The sequence below is a fragment of the Enhydra lutris genome, unplaced genomic scaffold (genome assembly GCF_002288905.1).
Source record: "Enhydra lutris kenyoni isolate GAN:26980312 unplaced genomic scaffold, ASM228890v2 scaffoldscaffold34, whole genome shotgun sequence".
Classification (NCBI taxonomy): domain Eukaryota; kingdom Metazoa; phylum Chordata; class Mammalia; order Carnivora; family Mustelidae; genus Enhydra; species Enhydra lutris.
Window position 1 is genome coordinate 17,619,863 of NW_019154118.1, and position 15,719 is coordinate 17,635,581.

Consider the following 15,719-nt stretch of genomic DNA (forward strand, 5'->3'; position numbering starts at 1 on the left):
AGTCTGACATAGGTAAGGACAGAAATCTTGTCACCTGCTTTTATGAAGGACTTTTGTGACTGCTACTTTGTGCTAGACTGGAGATTAAGTAGAAAAGGAATCAAATACATGTGAGGGAGAAGAGTTACAAAAGGATTAAGTTAGATGACATCCGAAAGACTCAGCGTTGCCACAGTCCATCTTGTTCTTCAGAGTAGTAATTAGATGTCGGTCATGTTGGGGGGTTGGAAGGAACCTGGAGGCTGTTTTCAGATATCTAAAGGACTCTGCTGTGGCCTTGGCAATGACTGGGGGCAGGAATGGGGAGTGGATCAGGGGACCGAGGGCCAAGGGTACAAACAGAAGCTGAGGAGATAGATTTTGGCTTGATTAAAAGGAATGATTTCTAACAAAGATTGTTTAGAAGGAGGATCACTAGGGACTAACACCTTCCCCAACCACGAATGGCCAATCTGGGACGGGGTTCTATAAACGGATTAAAATATTGGATGTGGGATGGGCTAGATGGCCTACTCTATGTTGCGTCTGATCACAGTAGGTGAGGAACTCAATAAATGTTGAATGAACACGTGATCTACAAAGTCCCAGCAAATGCTAAGATGCCATGATTTCCAAAATGAGGAAATCAGGATGGTGTGACACGAAATACATAGGACTAAAACACTGTTCCCAGAGCAATTCGGGAGGGGGATCAGGGAGAATGCCATAATTTCTCTTTCCCCCTTCCATAACCTCAAACTTCACCTAGACCTGTAGGTTTTGGTTCAACTTCCCATGCCAAGCCAGGCTCCGGCGTATAGCATCAGGATCTATGGGAGGTGTGGACGGATGGAACGGAAAGGAACACTTTCCGTGGCGGTGAGCACGCCTGCTTCATGCTCTCCTGTGGGCTGCAGGTAGAGGTTTTGCAGAGCTCGGCATCCTGCCCTCCGGAGACAGTCTCGGTCTGCCCTGGGAATGGTGCCAGCCAGGAGGTCATGTCCTGGCTGGGCTTCTCCTCCCTCCTTTCTGCAGCATTTTCTTAGCCTGAGCTGGGGCTGCGGCCCCTCCCTCGCTGCAGGCTGGACCAGGCTAATCAGTGCCCCTAGCTTGGGGAGCTCAAGTTGGGCACCCTCCCCCACCCCCATCCCCACGCAGGGCTGAGAGTACTGTTCCGACCAGCCGAGTCCTGCAAATGGTGCTACTAAATATTTCATTCAGGCTTAACAACTCAATCTGCCTGCCATTATCGCGAGGGCCCCCGCAGCCCCCAGCCCCTTTCTGATTAACAAAGTAGCCGGCCGGGAAGATCTGCAGAAGCCGTCATTGAAGGCTGCGTTAGCGGCTGCTGGGGCAGGCGGGAGGAGCACAGCACTAAGCAGGGAGCATCGATTGCGGCATTAGCTCACTTTTTACGTTCCCAGGCAGACAATGCAAGTAACTTCAATTATCTTCAAAGCAACTGAAGGGAAGGAAATTGGTCTTAGATGTGGTAAATAGACTCCACAAAGTCCGCTGAAGCATGCAAAGATGTGCACACCGGGGGAACCCGGAGGGCTAGCAGCCACGCCCACTCCATGTTTGTTCAGAATTTGGACAGCCATTGTAGGGGTTCCACTCCTCTGTCCCCCAGTGCCTGGAGGAACATGAAGTGGCTGGGCTCTCAAACGCCAAGGCAGCTGCTGGGAGGGGAGGGGGCGAGACAGCATTGAGCTTGGGATCAGAGAGACTTAGCTTTCAATGGTAGCTCTACCGATGTGTGTGACCTTGGTCAAGTGGCCTAACCTCTCTGAGCCTCCTTTTCCTCATTAGTGAAATGGGACTAATAAGATCTATCTTAGAAGGGTTTGATCCTGGCTTCAGGGCTCTGTCCTCTGCATGCTGGCCCTTCTTCTATGTCCTCAAACTATCCTGTGCTCCTCTTGGTTCCAGGGCTTATCACACTGCTGTGACGATTAGTTTTTGTGTCTGTCCTTCTTGTGGACTAGCAGTCGTTAACAATTTTTTAAGGAAAGGATCATGACCTCGTGAAGATGTTGGTGAAAGCCATGGGCCCTCTCCCTGTAGAAAATCATGTGAACATAATTTGCCTCTAATTTCCAGGAACTCCTGGAAGCCAGGCTAGAATCCCTATGCCAGTGTTTACACAGTGCCTGGCACATGCATCATAATAAGAATATGCCGTTGACTGCTTGAATCATTTTAGAGACGCTTTCCCACCCCTATAATTCTGGAATTCCATTCTATCCAAGAAATATTCATTTGGTGAACACTTCGTCTGTTGAAGGCCCTAGACTGGGTTTTGTGGAGAATTCAAGGATGTAAGTCCTGCCCACAGATGGGGAATCAGACATGAACACATATGCCAGTGACTCCAGGGGTACGATTCGGCCCATCTGAAAGCCTCCTCACCTATCCAGGCAGACAATATACATGCATCAGACAGCTCCAGGGAAGGACTTTGTTCCTTTCCCTCGCAACCCTGACCTTGGAGACCCACAAGATAGTCTGCTAGAGACAGATTGCTAGAGAAGAGGCAGTAGAGTGCATATAATAGAGACCTGGTGGCAGGTGGGGAAGGTGGTACAGTGAGAAGGCCATTAGGAGCCTGGTCTAGAAGCAATGTCACCGCTCCGTGCTGGGGCAGGAGCTAAGGACCTGGCAGCCAGCACCTGCTTGTTCCTGTCCGGTACCCCCGCTGGGTTAATCGATTCAGTAAGGACATCATTATGCAAAGGCAATTTGCATAACTCTGCCAAGCCTCTGATTGCAGGGCAGTTGAGGGCCTGTTGGGGAGAGCTGGCAAGAGAGCATCCCCTTTGTCCTTCTCAGACCACGAGGCGGGTGCGGTCCGAAATGCTGGGTCCCAGCTCCGGGAGAGCTGGATCCCCGGTTGAGTCAAAACGAGTGTACTGGGGCTTCCTGCAAGCTCCTTTCAGGGGAGTTAGCCCATTCTCACCCCACAGCCTGTTGCATTATCTTTGCTCTTAACAACTTCACTTTTAAATAAAACCCCTTGTGGACGTTTTTAAGGAGTTAAATAAGTGCCTGGGATGGCTCCTGTTGGGGCTGTTTGGATTTGAAAAGAAAATACCGAGATGTAAAGATATCAATATTTAATTGTCTCTTGAAGCCTGGGTTTTCAAGCAAGCGGCAGGGAGCCAAGAGTCTCCTCTGTGTGTGCGTGTGTGTGTGTGTGCGAGCGTGTGTGTGCACGCACAAGCATGCTTATGTACATATGTGCATGTGTATATATGAGGAGCGTGTGTGTGTTTGCATTTAATAGAGGATTCTCCAGCAGTGTTGTACATGTTCACTCTTCTATTCCATTTTACCTTTGCTCTCCACCACCCAAGAGATAATAAAGAACAGGGCATGAATTCTGTTTTAGTTCAATTTAATTCAACAAGCAAATGCAGAACACTTGTCTGGACCCTTCTCACCTTTAAAGCATTTGCTGTTCAGTAAGTGGGTAGGTCCTTTACCCAAATCGCCATGCTACCTATTAGACAGACTGGAATAAATTGCCTGAAGATAGGCGATCATTGGAACTGACCTGCAGGGTGGCTGCTCTGTCCTCGGAAGGTGGCTTACTGGAGGGGCTCACCCAGCCAGAGCCCATCTTTGTGTGCCTTGCATAGCTCTCAGAACATGACAGATGCTCAATAAATCTGTGTTGAATGGTTGTTGGATTCCTCAAGCATTCCCTCTAGCTCTGTGGTCATTTCTGCCCACACTGCCTCCCCCAAATGCTTGGCAGTTTCCAAGAAAAAGATAAATACAACACAGAGGAAGAAGAGAGACCCAGAGTAGTTAAGGGGGCCCTGAGAATTGCAGAAAGTTAGAGTGGGAGGGACTGAATCTAGATGTAGAGTCATTCTCCCTACTTCAGAGCACCAGCAGTAGGACTTGGATAAGACACTAGGAGAAGCTCCTGGTCTCCTGATGAGGGGAGTTGATGAGGGGCCCACCCTAGGACCCTTTCAGGAAAGGAAAGCTGTGGGGATTCTCAGAGGCAAGGTCAAGGTCAAGGTGACCTCTTTATTTCCTCCCATTGAGGGGTCATTTTCTCTAACATTCCCATCTTGGAAGGGCTGGAAAAGACATTGGTCAGGGCCCTCCAGGATTTTCATGTGGCATCAATGGGGAACAAAATGGCATGAAGAGTAGAAACAGAAAACCCACTAATTGGTTAACCATACATTCATTGAGCTGGGGCCCATATTAGTTTTTTGGTTTTTTGGTTTTTTTCTCCTGGAGGATTCCAGAAAACCCAGGGAGATGTCAGACAGGCCTGGGTTAGAAGAAGTTAGAACAAGGTACTATGTTGTACCTGAGTCTAGGTTCCAGATATGAGATAATATAAAATAAAATGCAATTGAGATCCTCCCCACCCTCCCCCTGGCTTCTTTTATGTTCTAGAAACTATGCAGAGTACATAGAGATAGGCTCTGGCTGGTTGAGCTCCTCCAGTAAGCCAGCTTCTGAAGACAAAGTAGCCACCCCGCAGGTCATCAATCTCCCAGCATACCCAGAGGAGAAGGAAGGAACTGGAGTTTCAGAAATGGCATAGGCGAGCAAGAGGCTACCATAGGATCTTGGATCCTCCAGCTATGAATATTGAGATTAGAAGGAAGGTAGGGAGAGGTGGCAAGATGGCTCCTCAGAGCCAACTCCAACCCAACTCCATGGAGCACCATAGACGATATGGGAAGAGCAAGCCCTACCCTTGTGCTCCAGATGGTTTCACTCATACAGAGCTGAACAGAGCTCTCTGGTGCTGGGCAACACGGAAGATTGGAAAAACTGTCAAGAAGCCATTCATACCATTCCACCTCTTCAGAGCAAGTCAACACCAAGGCATGTCATGTGGCTGACCACCAAGATTTTACAATGTTCCTCAATTGTGTTGATGCTTCATCTTCCAGGGACTCCTGCTTTAGTAAGGTCTCCCTTGTTGTGATACATAAAAGACACTGGGCCCATCTGCACAGGGATGAGGAGTTATGACTCAGTATCCTTATATCAGGGGTTCTCAATTCTTGATCTTTCTAGGTCACAGCCTTCTTGCAGAATCTGTTAAAAGCCATGAGTTGTCTTCCTCCTCAAAATGCATATACATACCCAGATAATTTGGTACTAAATTTTCAGAGCATTTATGGACCCCAGAGAACCATCAACAGATCCCATTAATAAGATACCTGCCTCAGAAGAACATCTCTGAGCTTTTAGGACAATCTAATAATGTTCTTGAATAGTATCTTGCAGTTTGCAGAGCACTTTTGCTATGAATTGTGTTAATCCTCACAGTGAGGTAGAATTATTATATTGTCCTTATTCTGCATATAAAGAAACAGAACTTCAAAGGGATTATGTCACTTTCCCATAGCTGGTGGAAGGTGAACTCAAAACTGGAGTAAGTCCTCCATCCTGTGCTCCCGCAAACATTCACCAGGCCATGGTGAGACTTGGGGGTCTAGCTCTGAGAAGGGCCAGAAACTCCCTGGGACAGGAGAGGAGACAAGGAAGGACACTGATCTTCAGGAGCCAAAACTATTTTCTCAGTTAAAGATTGCACCTGACATTCTTGAAGCATGTTTTTCACTCCTCATGACACCAGGGATGAACCCAGGAGGTGCAGGATTCTAGGACCTGAGGTGACTCATGAGTTCATTTATCCTGCTCTGCCTCCCAGACCCACAAATCCCTGTCGAAGACAATACCTCTCCCATCTCCATACCCTCTGCATCTGTGTGGTCACCTAAACTATGCCCCAATGACCTTTTAAGTTTCCTCTGGAGATTAACAGGAGCTCCCCTTGCCTGATGTCATAAACCTGTAGCCTGGCAGAAGGTAGGTAATGACATTAGAACAACTTTCTCTTTAATTCCCTTCTATAGATTTCCAAGGGAGTTTTAATAATACCATTTGTTCAATTAAATTCTAATGAATATGGATTAATTTTCTGCATTATAGCTATTGATCTTTGGCCATTGATCTGAGGAGGGAGTGTTACTGGTTATAAATCCGTCCATTCTGATTGGGGGCTCCCTGGGGGCAGAGATGGGGAGGCAGAAGTAGTAAAAGATGGAAAGCTAGAGGGGTAGGTTAGTTCCAGAAGAGTGAGACTGGGGAGGTGATTGTGGGGGGGCAGGGGTAGAGGGTTGAAGACCCTATGGATCACCTTGTGCTCTATCCCAGTAATCCCATTTACTCTCCTCCAGCCACACCCTGTGGTTTCCCATTTCTGGGCCTTTGCTTAGGTCATACTTCCTGCCTGTAATGCCTTCCTTCTTTCTCCCCTCCCAGCTCAAATTCTACCTACCCTTTCTATCTTTCCTTCCTTTTCTTCCTCCCTTCCTTCCTTCCTTCCTTAGATTTATTTTTATTTACATAATTTCTACACCCAAAGGGGGGGTCAAACTCATGACCTCAAGATCAAGAGTCACATGCTTCTTTGACTGAGCCAGCCAGGTACCCCCACCTACATTTTCAAACTCAAATTTAATGCCACATTTTTCAAGAAGCTTTTTCTGGTTCTCTCCCCACCTATTGCTAATTGGAATTTCTGTCTTTTATGTTACCACACTGCTTTATCTCTTAGGGCACCTAACACTTTGTGTTATGTACACCTCTTAATTTCTGGACTGTGAACTCCATGAAAGCAAGCACACCAACAAAACCCAGTCTTGTTTATTACCATGAGCCCAGAATCTAGCACGGTATCAACTCATTTAAATACTTGTTGAATGGATGAGAAGTTTGAGACCACAGAGTTTAGGTACGAGGCTTATTTAAAAGCTCTTCCTTCTGTTCTTGATGGTCCTTATATAAGGGAGCCCCATGCTCTACCTTTCTTTAATCCCATCCCACAATTCACTGTTTTGTAATAAAATGGAATGGATTAAGGTTAAGGTTGTTGCCTTAGTCCATTTGGGCTTATATAGAACACCATAGACAGAACAGCCTATAAACAACAGAAGTTTACTTCTCACAGATCTGCAGGCTGATAGTCCAAGATCAGGGTGCTTGCATGGTTGGGTTCTGGTGAGGGACCTCTTCTGGGTGGCACACTGCCGACTTCTCACTAGCCTCTTTCCTAAGGGTACTAATCCCATTCCTGAGGGCACACATAGGGTACTCTTAGTGCAGCATATGGGCTGCATATGGCCGTGGCTTTTGGGCACCACCTTTTTTTAAATTCCTCTTCCATCCCTGCAGTCTTCCTCCAGTAGCTTCAGCTGACTGACTGGGACAGGGAGCCAGGGGCACAGCAGAAACCCCAGTATCACGAAACAGAGTTTGGAAGGAAGGGATCAACCTGGAAACACCATCGCTGTGGTTCATTCACAAAGGCTACTCCGTTAGGTACTCAGCATCCGTACACTCCTTTCTACACAGATGAGAACTTCCTACACCCATAAAAAAATGTGTCCTTTCATCTAACAAGATGCAGACATCTTTTGTACAAAGAGAGACATTCTTGCCCTCTCCTCAAGATGAAGAGAAGCAAAATTTCCACAGTCACTGTCTCCATCTTTGGGACACATTCCTATTTCCCATCACCAGCTCGTGTGGGTTACTACTGTGCTCAGAGGGTTTCATCATCTTAGAATCTTCTTCCTCAGAGAGTAAATTGCAAAGTTAATCTCCCCATAATTTGTGTAATAAAGGAAGGAGGACAGAAAAGGAAATAATACACACACATACATAGAAAGAAGAAAACATGCAAAATTGCAATAGCCCTTGTTTGTGTAACTGGTCATAAAATACATATATATGTATGTATAAAATATATAAATATGCTATATTACACATATGTTATATATAATTATATATTATATATAAAATTAAATGTGTGGATATATGCATATGTATATATGAGTATAGGTATGTGTATATATACACATATGTGTATATAGATACAAATGTGTGTGTGTATATATAATAATATGTATATTATATATAAAATCTTCCTTTGTATACTATCTGTTCCATGTTTTTGAGTTTTCATTATCCTCATGCAGGATATCCTCTGGTTGGTGTTTTTTACCTGGTGGAGTGGTGGATTGACCCAAATCTTCATTCTTGAAGAGTCTGAATCCTTAGAGATTCTGTGTATTTTTTGATTGCTGTGATTCTCCATTAATATTTACAATTAGACACAAAAATAGTAAGGCATGCCCCAGAGAATCCCCTAGGCTCCAAACATTGTCTTCTCTGCAATTAAATTTCCTTGTGGTCTTAATCACCCTGGCTAGTGGAGTAATTCCCCCTTTCCTACCTGCTGCTTCAGTGGTACATGGACCCCAGAAAGCCAGGGCAAGTCTCAACTTGTAAGTTACTGGAACCGTTGGTGTTTATCCTGGTGGAAGAATTTTCTCCCTTGGAAACCAAGACCTCCAGATCAGCGGAGCTCCAAGTTGCAGTGGGAGGAACAAAAATTCTGTGAGGTGTTGGGTTTCCTAGTGAGAAGAACCACACCAGATTCTAGCCCTTGATTCTGAGATCTCTGGATCCCAGTTAAGGAAGAAACAGCATCATGTATTGTTCACCAAATCAAAGAATGTACTGCGTTCTGTAGGGCAGTCCCTGTTATTCCAGAAGGCTATCTCCCGGTGGGAATCACAGCCGAGACTCCCTTCCAGTGGCTCGTTCCACTGTTCTTTTGGGCCAGTTGTTTCTGGGAGATGAGGTATGTAACAAGAGGAATTCCACAGGCCTGAGCCCGCTGCCACACTTCTTTTGCTGAGAAATGAATTCCTTGATTAGAAGCAATGTTGTGAGCAACACCGCGATGGTGAATAAGGCGTTTTGTAAGCACATGGATGGTGGTGCTAGCAGAAGCATTATGAGCAAGGGCAGCAAATCCAAACCCAGAATTATGTGTCTGTTTCATTGAAGGACAGCTTCTGTCCCCGTTGTGTTGGAAGGGGTCCAACGGAATCCACCTGCCCCTGGTTTCCCTGCGAAATGGTGCCACACAGAAGGTTCAGTGTTGGTCTCTGCTTTTGGCATTTTAGGCACTCAGGAGGAGTGATAAGCAAGTCAACTTTCATGAGAGGAAGTGCGCAATGTCCATACCACGAGTAGGCTCTACCCATGCCACCAGGCCACTTTGTACCGAGGTCCACTGAGCAAGCACTAGCGGGGCTGGGGACGAGTCTGCTGTCCAAAGAGGGTGAGCATTCATATGGAACAGAGATATCCTCCTAGCTTCACTAGCTTCACAGCTGGCACAAGGACCACCCCAAATCAAAGGCCACTGCGTTGATGAGGAAAACCCTCTTCCAACCTCTGTTCTAAGACAGTGGGTATTGGTAAAACCAGGTTCAAGCTCAGCAGGTGGGGTCTATCCACCTGGTCCTCCTTGGGGAAGTATTTTTCCCCCAGGAGCTTTTTGTAGCACTGTCTGACTTTGTCTTTGGCACTTAGCTCTGGCTGCCTTGTGTTATCCTTTACTTGAAAATATATGCTTAAAGCCAAGTTTAAATTAGACCTTGAGGGTAGCAACCATCACTAGCGGCTCATTCTGTGGCTCCTACTCAGTAAATAGCAAGATGCAGGGGAAAGTTTGCTTCTTAAGAAAAGAAGCCCTAGGTTTGAGGCCTCTTCTTCTGCTTCTCTGTGTCACCCTAGACACGTCTTAGCACACTCCCTATGACCCTCATCTCCAAACAACATTTTACTGCTTTTTATTGCTTTCATGCTTTGCTTATGTAGACCCCCATCTTAATAAAAGAAGATGCCTTCTTTCTTACCTAAAGGGAGATCCAAATCTAATAAGTTAGAGTTCCTTTGAAAGTTGAGGCTGGTCACGATCTTGAAAAGACTCAAGACAAGTGATTAGTAAGGCCAACAAGTGTCCCTTAGTTGATGCCAACGTTGTAATTGATATTCATCATCTTTGTCTCTTAGCAACCATTCTAGATTTCCCTAGCATTCTGACTGGTCTTGCTAAGGACGCCCAACCTTTTACCCATGAGGCATCTAAGTCCTTAGTATCCCTTGCTGGGCCCAGGTTTCTAGAATTGCATATTAAATCTTATCTCAGAACATGAAAGCACCAAGTGACATACCTCTAAACACCCTGGGGACCAAGAGTACCCCTCTCTGCCCTTTCTGTGTAGCAGCAACTCTACCTCCTCCTGATGGCCAGGGTAGGTTTCCTTGCCATCAAACAAACCCTTTGCCTATTGGACACATAAGGAACTCCAAATAGCCAGATGATAGTCCCAGCTTTCAGTGGAACCCTTACTGTGACCCCTAACAGAAGTCTTTGGGAACCAGCACCTCTAACTTGACTGAGTATAATATTAGGGAGTTAAGAAGGACAAATTCTCTATGTGGGTCACTGGAAATGATGGCAAGGTGAGAGTATCCAATCCTACCCCTTGATTCCCATTTCTATAAATTTTGGCTGTTGGGCTATAACACTGTATGTAGGTCACTATTTCAACACATAAAATGTATCTTGGAGGCCAGTATCTCAGTCTACAGGGTACGACCCTTAGCTGGCACCCTAGCTGGAGGATTAAAGACAAGTCCACTCTTTGATTAGACTGGCTGTTTTGGGGTGATGCGGTACCTGGTTGACCAGTGTATCCCATGATTATGGTCATGTGCCTAGTGGTATACCTCCTTTGGCATAAAATAGGAGGTTTTATCCAAAACGTGTTGGATGGGACACCATGTTGATAGGGTAGCATCCTTTAAGCCCTCAGATGGGGGTAGGCAAGGAAAACAAATTCATATCAAGAGTACTAATTCTCGTAAGAACAAATGGATGTCTCCCTAAAGGATCAAGGGGTCTGATGCAATAGAGGTTCTCCTTGAGAAACTGGCCTATCAAGGGTTCAAGGTAGGTTTCTGTTGCTGGGATCTGAGGCAGGTATCAGGGGGAAGAGCTGAACCAGTCACAGTGGGAGGGAGCCTATGCTTTGGGGTCCATGTGTAGTTTCCATCTTTGTCACACTGTCACTCTGTTCATGGGATCACTGCATCAGCACTGGCTGGCTGAGGAGACGGGTTAGCTGGTTTCACAAGACAAACCTACCAGATTGTTGAGGTAGTGGGTGACCTCTGCTGAGCATGAGGAGATATAAAGATCTGGGTACTTGGTGCCCCCCTCTGTAGGTCTATTGATGTATCTCTTCACCAGGGTTCCTTGTCCCTGATCTTCCAATTATGTTCCCTACCAGGCTCCTCCCAACCAAGCCATTGGCTACCGAGGTTTTCTGTATGAATGTACAGCTCAGGTTTCTTTTCTTCTACCTATAGTAAATGATGAAGTATAATATTCCTTATCTGCCTACTGGGAATATTTACCAGTGAGAAAATTTCCTTTAGTCACTGTTGAGTAGGGTTTTAATGGAACTGCAATTCTTGGCTAGTACTAGCATATTGCACTTTTTACAAACTAACCTGAGGTCTTTTTTTTTTTTTCTTGGTTGGTCATAGGAACTCCTCTACTCCATGAGGTCATAAGTGTGAGTAGAGATATCAGGGAATAGATGTAGGGGGCATGGGAGTCTGGCTCACCCATTAGTGTAATTACATGTATCTTCTGAACCTGCTCTGCCTCAATCCAGAATGTGCCACTTGCATTGTGTGATGGGTTACTGTTACGGCCACTCCACCTTATAACTTGAGGATGGGGAATCTGATAGTAGCCACTCCAGAATGGCCAGCTCTGCTTACAGCTCTGATTTTATTTTTTTATTTTTATTTTTTAAATTTCATTTTATTTTTTCAGTGTTCCAAGATTCATTGTTTATGCACCACACCCAGTGCTCCATGCAATATGTGCCCTCCTTAATACCCACCACCAGGCTCTCCCAACCCCCAACCCCCTCCCCTCCAAAGCCCTCAGTTTGTTTCTCTGAGTCCACAGTCTCTCATGGTTTGTCTTCCCACTCTGATTTTCCCCAGCTCACTTCTCTCCGTCTTCCAATGTCCTCCATGTTACTCCTTATGCCCCACAAGTAAGTGAAACCATATGATAATCAACTCTCTCTGCTTGACTTATTTCACTCAGCATAATCTCCTCCAGTCCCGTCCATGTTGATACAAAAGTTGGATATTCATCCTTTCTGATGGAGGCATAATATTCCATTGTATATATGGACCATATCTTCTTTAAAATTTTTTTTTTAATAAACACATAATGTATTATTAGCCCCAGGGGTACAGGTCTGTGAATCACCAGGTTTACACACTTCACAGCACTCACCATAGCACATACCCTCCCCAATGTCCATAACCCCACCACCCTCTCCCAACCCTCCTCCCTCCAGCAACCCTCAGTTTGTTTTGTGAGATTAAGAGTCTCTTATGGACCATATCTTCTTTATCCATTCGTCTGTTGAAGGTAATCTTGGCTCCTTCCACAGTTTGGTGACAATGGTCGTTTACAGTTCTGATTTAATACGGTTCAGTCTCTACAAGGGCCTAGTAGTTTGTCAGTTGTCTCTCCAGTTGGTGCTTGTAAAAGATTCCACAAAACACCCTTATCCACCATGGATCTCTCTCTCTGCCTCTGGTTCATATGGTCTGATTGGCCTGACAACTTGTACCTGCAGGATATGATGCAGAGGATGTTCTTGTTGGAAGTCTCCAGTCACCTGATAATGGACCAAACCACTATCCTCAAGTGCAGTTATGTACCCAATGCATGCCTCTCTCTTAGTGGTAGGAGGTGTGAGATACAAGAACTTAGTTTAGAGAAAATGTCTCAACCTGTCCCAGACCACCAGAATCCTAAAAACTCCGTTATATGGCAGGATCCTGAATCTTCATGGAATTTCTTATTTGTTGCACTCATTTTTCTTACTAGGCCATCTATAGTGTGGTTTATAAACTGTTTGTTATTGTTCTGCAATTACATAGATGCCAAGATTGAGAGATAAGACTTTAGGAAATTTTATAGCAAGTTGACATTGCTATGACCTCTAAGTTCATGATTAGTGGATTCATCTTACTCAACCAGGTTAGTCAGTATGGATATTATTGAACTCACACAAGCATGTCTTATGTGATAGTTAAAGGCTAGTTTGTCAGATATAATCCCTGTGTGTAAAACCATGGATGTATTCCTTTTATTAAAAGGTAATCCAAATTTAAATGTAATTTTACAGGATAAACAAAGAACTGAAGAATGATTTTGAAAATACAGCATCACTTGCTTCATTTTGAGGAAAATTAAATACGCTAAGCTTGTTTGAAATGATTTTAAAATCTCTTCTTGGATTCCTGGCTACATCCCTCTATACAACTGGTTTCTCTACTGTGTGTTATATAATTAAATAAGTCATAGAAGTGGTTTAGATATACTCATTTCTTGCAAGCAGTTATCATAAATAAAAAATAAATAAATATATTTATTATAAAAAATAAAAAAAATTATAAAAAATAAAAAAGTGTGTTTTCATAAATCCAACCCAATTTATGTAATTTTACAAGCAAGAAACAAGCATGTTTAAAGATATTTAATGTAGGGGAATCAATATATCATCATAACCTCTGCTTAGTAATAAATGAAAAATAATAAAACATTTTGGGTGTGATAGTGATTTTATATTAATAATCTAAAGTATACTTTCAGTGAACATGTGTATAGTTTTTGTTATCCTTGTCCCTATGTTGTATATTTTTCTGATTATATTTATCAAAATATAATTTTATATCTATTGAATCAAATAATTTAAAAATTGTTTTGTATGTTTCTGTTTTTTATTTCATTTCACTAGAATTTTCTAGTAGTTCATTTTTGTTGACTTTATAAAATTGTTAGTCTGTGATGAATTGAAACAAAAGACTGGCCCTTTACAGATTGTTTGAAAAGTACTCATCGAGTACACTTGGTACTTCAACTTGTGGGGTGTAATAATCAATATAGTGGACCACTGTGAAGGTCTGCAGAGTGTCAAAATGAACAAGGTTCACTGCACAATGGCAGAGTTACATAGAGCTTGAGAAATCTAATGTCAGTGTACTGATGCCCTCACCATGTAAATGCAAACTAGTTTTAAATCTTTCCTACTGATGAGGAAGAAGACTTCTGGCAGATCAGTAGCTATATTCCAAAGTGGGTTGATCTACTTGTAAAGTTACTATACCTGCCACATCAGCTGCAAGTCAGGCTACCACTGGCTAAATTCACAGCCATATACCATAAGCTGTTACAATCAACCAGGTCTTCAGAGGGCTAAGGTAGATAACTGGAAAGGGATGTGATGTGGACTATGACTCCCACATATAATTTTCTGATGGTCATGGTAACTTCTGCAATACCTCCATTGCAGCATTACTTCTGATATACTGTCTTGGTCAGAGGTGAGAATGGGGTATTTTATGGGCTTCCACTTGAATCATTTTGCGTACCTCTAACCTTTACTCTGCAGGAGTAAATGTAAAGGAGTCAATGTAATGGTTCTGCCAGGTGCCACAAAAGAACCACAGAATGGCTTGATAACTCCATAGACTCGCTGTGAATGGGGTTGGGCCCAAATTTCTCTTATTATTTGTCCTTCATAAACCTCTACTCTAATTGAGTAAACCTCTCCTCTACTCTACTCTTCATAAACCTCTACTCTAACCTAATAGAGATTCATGATGCCATTTTGTGTTCCTTGATATCAGAGTCAGCTCAAATCCTGTATCTAATGGTCCTTGAAAAGTCGAGGTAGTTCCTTTTCTCTAGGAGACAATCATTCTGACAAATGTCCTCATGTCACTTTGGGGAAGGATTAGTGTAGTTCATGCTATAAACTTGTAGTGACATTGTAGGATCTTTTCACAATATGACATGCGCCTCTTCATCTTTGAGCTCTGGGTCTGCCCCATCTGAAAGTTGGGTGAAGGCCTACACATTTTCATTGTGGCCACTTGCCAGCTCTTTATCTGATTTTTAAAAATTATACAAGCAGCATGATTCCATAGGTAGCTTTCTGTTTCTCCATAATCAATTAGGCAATACTACAGATCCCTGCAGTTCAGACCCCTCTGATTGCTCATACCTTGCAAACTATTTTGGTAATTACACCCACACATCTCACTGTTGATGGTTAAGTGTTGCTACTGTCCTATGTCATTTAAAATCCCATGACGTCCAATTCTGTCAGTCAAAGTTCAATCAGAGAAGTTGAACAGATAGGAGATATATATTGATAGATTCATTATAAGGAGTTGGCATAGATGAATGTGGGGCCTGGCTAGGCAAGTCTGGAATCCAAAGAGGAAGCATCAGTAGGGTCAGACTGGGACTCTTGAGGCATAGTCTGAGTCTGTTGTCTACAGGCAGAATTTCATCTTTGGTTAGGGAAGCCTCAGCTCTGCTTCTAAGGCCTTTCGATTGAGTACATCAGGCCTGCTCAGATTATCTAGGATAATCTGTCTTACTTAAAGTCAACTGATTATGGACTTTAATCATATCCACAAAATATCTTTATACCACCATCTAGATTAGTGTTCTACTGAATAACAGGACTGTAGCCTAGCTGAGCTGACATGTCAAAGAGACCATCACAGACCACCCCTTGCCAACTTGGTGCCCATACTCATCTCCTTAAAACATACGTAATATCCAAATAAAGGCAATAACAAAGTCATACTTCTGCTTAACATGATACAACTATCCTGAGAACAGCCACAAAAACACCAACACTTACACCAGAAGAGCTTGCAAAGTCTTTGGATAGTGTTCACTCTTCTTTGTCTTGTATCTTAAATACTGAGATATA